General features: G+C 47.0%; 1 protein-coding gene across 2 annotated transcripts in view; it reads right to left on the bottom strand.

The window, feature by feature from the left end:
* Positions 1 to 7,049, bottom strand: part of LOC120305996 (excitatory amino acid transporter 1-like) — a 30,369-nt gene extending 23,320 nt beyond the window's left edge. Inside the window, exon 1 of one of the 2 annotated variants that reach the window (XM_039338516.1) lies at positions 6,522 to 7,049. The gene's annotated coding sequence lies outside the window, so the exon portion shown is untranslated. Of the gene's footprint in view, positions 1 to 5,987; positions 6,160 to 6,521 lie in introns of those variants that run through there. The other variant, XM_039338515.1, reaches the window with a different exon arrangement.
* Positions 7,050 to 7,644: the final 595 nt, after the last annotated feature.

Genomic DNA, 7,644 nt, shown 5'->3' on the forward strand with positions numbered 1-7,644 from the left:
CTGGCCACACCCACCCAGTAGGCCACACCCACTGCATCCACACCCACCCAGTAGGCCACACCGACCCTGGCCACACCCACCCGGCCCCCCAAGGGCAACAGCAATGCTGATGCGGTCCTCAATGAAATTGAGTTTGACACCCCTGCTCTAGAAAGAGTACAGAGAAGAGCAACAAAGATGATTAGGGGACTGGAGACTAAAAGGAACGGTTGCTGGAATTGGGTATGTCTAGTTTAATGAAGAGAAGGGCGAGGGGGGACATGATAGCAATGTTCCAATATCTCAGGGGCTGCCACAAAGAAGAGGGAGTCAATTTATTTTCCAAAGCGCCTGAAGGCAGGACAAGAAGTAACGGGTGGAAACTAACCAAAGAGAGAAGCAACCTAGAACTAAGGAGAAACTTCCTGACAGTTAGAACAAAACAAAAACCTGCCTCCAGAAGCGGTGAATGCTCCAACACTGGAAGTTTTTAAGAAGAAACTGGACAGCCATTTGTCCGAAACGGTATAGGGTTACCTGCCTGAGCAGGGGGTTGGACATGATGACCTCCAAGGTCCCTTCCAACTTTATCATCATCATCATCATCATCATTATTATTATTATATTGCCCCCCAACAATCTGGCTGCTCATTTTACCTATCTTGGAAGGATGGAAACCTGAGTCAACCTTGAACCGGTCAGGATCAAACCCCAGATAGTGGGCAGGGTCAGCCTGCATTCTAACCACTGGATTTAATGTAAGGGTATAGTTTTCAAAAGACAATGACTGGGTTCCCACAAAACTGACGTATAAGCTACCCAACCAACCATGTGTAAATCTAATAAATTGGTGACTCCGTCTTAAGCAGGTGCCCCAGGAAATTATTTATTTATAAAATATGTAATTAGAAAAGATTTTGGGAGGCTTAGAGATAAAATAGAAGCATGATGAATTTTATCCATTAAAAAGAATAAAATATTAAAAGTCTAGATTGGATAAGAATGTTCTGTGTTACTTCCTGAACTATAATAAAGTGGGAGCTTGCGTCAGTTCCACTGCCAGTATGTTCCTTAACATGGGACTCAAGCCAAATAAAACAGAATTAGCTGTTGATGTTAATTTTATTTATTGCAATACTCACAAAAGGTGCCCCACTGATGACTTTAGAGCGAGGGCCAGACCAAAGGGTGATCCTGTGACTAGCTTAAGCCTAACCCACATATGACTTTCTATACTGTTCACCCAGACAATAATTTGGATTGCATGAACTTGGGAAATACATAGCTGCTTTAATGAGATGGAGATAGGGCTGCATTCACGCACCTTCTTGTCTCAAGGGTGCTCTTTTAGAAGTGATAGAATCATTCTACTGCTCACACCTACATATTTCCCTCCCACTCCTCGTTTTCTTGGATTGCCAGAAAGTAAAAAAAAGATGCTTACTATTATTGTATAGTAAGAAAGGTCTTTCAGAAGGAAACAGCTTGTACTTCCAAGGCTGAAAGTAGAACTACAGAGATGGCCTTAGGGAAGGGATATGGCAGTTAGCAGAACATGATTTAATCCTAGAAAAAGAATATTAAAAGAAACTTAATCTGACCCCACCTTAATTCTCTTGTGTAGAAGGAGGAGAGGGAAAACACAGTTACTTCTCCAAGGTCACCTCTGTAGTTCTCTATCCTTCCAAATTTTTTCATTATGATCCAAGGAGTTTTTTTCCAACTGTACCGAATGTCTGTGACTTATCATTTTGAGACAAGAAACTATTCTCTCAATTGAGGCTCTAAATCCACTCAAATCCCACCCGTGCTCTATGTGTATATCCAAGGATTTTATTAGGATCCTATCCACTTCATCCTTTGACCCACAAAATAGTTTGTTAGTGCAGTATCTTTCAACAATTGCCCAAGACTGCAAGAGATACTCAGTGCCTTGTACTAATTGTGTCACTGCAATACTGGAAAATATTCCTTAAATCTCCAAAGAGCCACAATTTTTTTTGCACACAGGACACAAGCAACTTTATTTTGTGTGGTTCTATGGTTTAAGCTATACAGTAGAATCTAGTTCCTTTGTCATTTTTTTTGCTGAAAACTGAATCCCAGATTGTTTAAAAAATATTGCAATAATAAACCAGTTTGGAGCTCCAGGACATGTCCCCCATCCTGAATACTACCAAGTGCTATTTATTTTTTGGCATTTCAAGTTAAATGCAATGCCTAGTTCTGATTTTTTTTCATATCTCTACAATAACCCTGAGAAGCAGAATCTGAATATTCCCATTGGAGGCTGTGAATGCAGTGTGCTTCAGAAAGCGAGAGGGAGAGAGTAGAGTAGAGTAGGGTAGGGTAGGGTAGGGTAAGGTAGAGTAGAGTGGAAAAGAAAGGAAAGGCGTTCAGCAGCAAAGAATGATGTACAAAGGGCACTTGTGAGCATGTGAATACGATATCCACATACACACACATACAGAGAGAGAGAGAGAGAGAGTGCCTGGGATCTAAAATTACAGTATAAGACGCGCAGAGCTGCCAGAGCTTGCCAGTTCTTTTTGTAAAAATTAATTACTAGCAAATCCAAAGGCAGCCTTTAGCAGACTTGAAATGTAACACCCACACCCACTTGGCCCAAGGCTCACTTTATATTTCCACTCTAAAAATAAATAAATAAACATAGAAGCAGGCATTTACTCCTGCTTTGCCAAACCAGGCCAACTCACTCTGTCTGGATACAAACACACACCACACCCCCGCCGCATCAATTTCTGACCCTCCCGGTCAGACTGAAACAGCCCAAACAGGAACTCTACTCAGAGAGTGGAAGACTATCTTTGGTTACTGGAACGATTCAAAGCCTTGTATCAGTTTGCAGAACACAGCCAAATCTACTAGTACAGCAAATATAACTCAGTGGCTGTGCACATGGCTCTCTGCCTCTGTGCAGCTGCAGCTCAAAGTTTCAGTCCACAGGGCTGGAAAGCGTTCTTCCCTGGAAGATGGGAAAAGACTTGATGGTCAGGGCAGGCAACATGGAGACATAGATTTGGGGCAGGGTTTCCCAAACTTGGCAACTTTAAAACGCATGGATTTCAACTCTTCAGAATTCCCCAGCTAGCATGGCTGGCTGGGGAATTCTGGGCGTTGAAGTTCACAAGTCTTAAAGGAGCCAAGATTGGGGAATACTGTTTTAGAGGCTCCTTTTAAAGCCCATTCTTGCCCCTATATGTTTGCAGTTACAATCTGCATTTTAGCTGAACAGGGGTGGATAATGTATTGGTGACAAAGCTCCAAAGAATGGATTCTAGGTACAGTAGTAGCCAAAATTGTGGAAACCTTTTGGGAAAAGTGTATTTTTGAGGTTTGATGGCTAAGAACATCACTTTTTTTGGAGTAGTACCATAAAATCACATATCAATGGAAAGATAATTTAATCAAGAATATAATGCAACAAAGTTTGTTCAATTATCTGTACTGTAATCTATAAAAAGTTATAGCCAAATAATCAGAAAAGGGAAGCACAACTTATTTAGGTTGATATCAGGTAGCTTTCCTTCATCTGATTGTAGCCAATGAGCATGAGTGTTTAGAGAGCCAATCAGGTGTCATCTTGTTTTGGCAATGAGCCAATGAGATCACAGTAGGATTCAATTATTGATGTCATGTATTGAAGCTGAGAGGAGGACATTTGTCAGTGTGTTATATGATTGCTATCAAATTGGTTGGTGTTTTTTGTGTTCTTTCATTTAGTGAGCTTGTAAAATGGAATAAAATTAAAGTAATGGTGCAAAGACTTGACTGTTGCCCAGAAAGCGAGGTAAAATAGTATTATTAAGTGAACAAGGCTACAGTTATAAAGGAATTAGAAGAAAAATTGATGGAAACTTAACCAAAGGTGGCATTTCTACTATACCCTTTTCCCAAAGGTTTCCACAATTTTGGCCACTACTGTAGTTTTGATAAGTTTAATGAACCTGTTCCGAGACCCAGTTGGGTGTAATGATTAAGGCAGTGATGGCGAACCTTTAGAGACCGAGTGCCCAAAAACTGGCCCCATCCCATTTCACTCCCTGCCCTGCTCCCACTCACCCCCCCATCCTGCCCCACCTGCCCGCAGGGCCACTCACCACCTCCGGGGCCCACCGCAGATCGCCCAGGCAGCCCAGCAGCGCTATGGCGGCCATGCCCTCTGCCCGCATCCTGCAGCATCAACTGTGCGCAATGGGATGTGAGGGCAGAGTCTTGTCTACGCTGCCTGGCTGCCATGTCCTTGGCTGCGCTGCTCTGCGTGGGCCACGCTCAGGGGCAACTCTCCTTCAGGGGGGCTACTGGAGAGGACGGGGTCATGGGGGAAGCGAGGCTGGGCAGTGGCACGGGTGCCCACAGAGAGGGCTCCGAGTGCCGCCTCTGGCACCCGTGCCATAGGTTCGCCACTACTGGATTAAGGCATCAGAGTAGAAACTGATAGACTGTGAATTTTAGTCTCGCCTTGGGCACAAGAATGACCACTGGGTGACCTCACGCCAATCACTTCCTCTCACCCCCAGGAAGGAGGCAATGACAAACCACTTCTGAAAAACCTGGCCCAGAAAAGTGCCGGAACTTGCTTTGGCAGATGTTGAGAACTGGGCATGGTTGTGTGGAAAAAAAAATAACGTACATGTTAATGAAAGAGAAAAAAAACCCACTTCCCCCAAAGTGAGGGGAGGGGGAAGCCTGGCTTCTCTGTAATTCATTACATCACTGCTCAGTTTCCTGCAAATCTTGGCAACTTTTTGAAAAATAGGGAAAAAAATCTTCTGGCTTCTAGTCCCTGTTCAGGTGCTGATACTGTGTTTGTTCAGTGATGGAAAGCCTGTTTTGCTTGCCAAAAGTATCACAATCTGTCCCAAGTTAGACCATTTTGTTGGATCAGAAGAGTTGTACAAGCTGCCAGTAGAAGCCCCATTTGCTTTGTTGCCTATGTTCAGTCTTAGGAATCACCCACTCCAGGAGCATCAATTCCTACTGCTGGAAATGCCTTGGAAAACAGATAAAACATCTCTAATTTGGTGCTCTCCTACTGAGAGCTATACAGATAGTCCTCAACTTATGACTAGAATTTCTGTTGCTAAGAAAAGTGGTTGTTAAGTGAGTCACACTTGATTGTACAGCTCTTTTTGTCATAGTTGTTAAATGAATAACTGCAATTGTTAAGTGAATCATGCGGTCGTTAGTCGAGTCCGGCTTCCCTGATTGACTTTGCTTGTCAGAAGCCAGCTGGGAAGGTCGCAAAAGGTGATCATGTGACCCCAAGATGCTGGAAACTGTCATAAATATAAGCTGGCTGCCAAGCACTTGAATTTTGATCATGTAACTGTGGGGATGCTGTGACATGTGGAAGGATGAGGACCAGTGGCGAGGCACCTTTTGCAAAGCTGGTTGTAAATTGAGAACCACCTGCATGGAGGTGTCTCCTTAAGTTGGAGAAACATCAATGGATGCTCCTTTGCTGGGCTGGGAATGAGCTTGCAGAGCCATCAACAATGTGTGCAGACCAACATTTCTACAACCTGGCTAAGAATCACGGAAGTGGCAACCTTACGCATCTGGAAAAGACCATGTTGGGGAAGTCAAGAGTAGAAACGAAGGGTTGGCTGGACTAAAGCTCCAAATTAATAGAAAGCAGGGGAGAGAGATAAATGGCTAGCAGCCATGGTAGCAGGGTGACTGCTTTCAAAGGCCATCTGCTAGGAGACTAGTGGCCTTCCTTGGGCACCTGGATTGACCACTATGAGAACAGACAGACCAGAAATCCAATTCCGCACTGCTCACGCACTGCTCACCTTCTTCGTGTAGTCTTTAACAAGGGGTGGAAGAAGGTGGACATAACGGAAAGAGGGCAAGAAACTGCAGTCGCCTACCTTCATAAACTACGAAAAGGGAAACGCGTGCACAAACACACCACACACCACACACACACACACACACACACACACATCCTTAAATAGTCCACGTTAGATAGGAAACCTTACCAGCCTTGCAGGTCAAGCTATCCGGGCTCACAGGCGTCGGATGTAGAGGAAGCCCCAGAGGGGTACCACACACACACACACAAAAAACCAGTTGCAGCAGCGGCCGGGCTGGCCTAAATCTAAGGAGAGAGGAACGGGCGAAATTCCTCTGCGTGCCTCAAGGAAGCGTGTGCAAAATCCAGTTCTACTTTCTCTCGGGAGAGGAATTCTGTTTTTTTTTTTTTTGCGGGGGGGGGGGGCAGCTCCGGTGCCGCCTGCCTTCGCCATTCCGGGGCTTCTCCGAAGACAGTTCGCATCGCTGGTGGGAGAAAGGCAAGCAGGCGCCCCCACAGCTCTACCTGCCCCCTTTTTTCCTAACCCAGTCTCACCCTCTCCTGTTCCATATGGAGTCTCGCCCTGGCTTCGCACCCCAGTACAATCGCTCTCGGGCTATTCAGTTACCCGCGCTGCGCGCAATGCCCATTCCCAAAACCCGGGACGAAACATGGGTCCCCCCCCCCATCCCCGCCCTCCGCTCCGCATATCGCCACTTGCCTTAGCAAACGTGTAAAGGGCCTGGGGGTTCCGCACAGCAGCAACGGGACTGGGAAAAGAGGGGACGCGGCTTGGCTTCCCTTCGCCTTTTCCACAGTGGGAAGGGGGCGCCCCACACAGATTAGCGGGGTGCGTGTTGGGGGGGCGCTGATCACGCTCCGCGGCTGGCCTGGTTGCTACGGGTTTCGCGGGTCCCGCCGGCGTGCCTTCCTGCCAGACGTTCAGTCGCGCCCTGCGCTCCGCGGTTTCCACGTGGACCAGCCGACGCCTCTCCGGCTCTCCAGAGCGATCTGCTAGATCGCCGCAGCCGCCGTACGGTCGATTGCCGACGTCTTTCTTCTGTTGCTCGTCCACTTGCTTGGCGACCGGGAAACCTACTTGGCTAGCGCGGGGAGAATAATCCGATATTCCGGCCCGTCATTGGCCACGCGCGGCGGGCGGGAACACGAGGGCGGCGATCGCGGGCGATCTCTTAGCGGCGCGGCAATGGCCCCAACGCGCCTCCGCCTGGCGCAACCGGGAGGATTGCAGGGCTCGAATGGAGCTGCGGCGCTAGGACGCAGGAGGCGATGGCGAGGAGCCTCTGAGAATAAGCAGAGCGCCTCTGTCCCGAAGCCGCATGGACCCTCCGATCACATCCTTTAATAAAATGGGATTGGCCTAGTCCGAGACCAAATGTTCAGGGGAGCAAGCGCTGCCTCTGTTTCTACGCATCCGGGTCTCTTTTCAAAATGTTGAGACCCTCTTAAGAACAACCGCGGTCGTATTGAAAAAGCCCACACCAGCGCCACAGAACAGAGTGTCCGGATTTGGGGAAAAAATATGGCGGCGGCCGCGAGGCTGTTCCTCGGTTTTATGAAATCCTTGCTGTCGGGCCAAGTGCTGGAGCATCGTCTGCTTTGTTAACGAAGATTAACAAGTTCATCCTTCACTTTAGGAATGGGAATGTGGCTAGTGGAGCTGGAGGAAAGTTTGAAGAATTCTTGCAAGTCGGTCCCTTTTGGGTTGGAACCAGTGGTTTGTTTCTTGGCCAGGCTAAGCTGAACGATATAATGGGACATGGTTTTCTGCACCACACTTAGCTGGGTGCATCACAACACAATAAGGGATTAATCTATGTTTA

The sequence above is a fragment of the Crotalus tigris genome, unplaced genomic scaffold (assembly GCF_016545835.1).
Source record: "Crotalus tigris isolate CLP2741 ecotype Arizona unplaced genomic scaffold, ASM1654583v1 scf7180000017701.1507938, whole genome shotgun sequence".
NCBI classification, from domain to species: domain Eukaryota; kingdom Metazoa; phylum Chordata; class Lepidosauria; order Squamata; family Viperidae; genus Crotalus; species Crotalus tigris.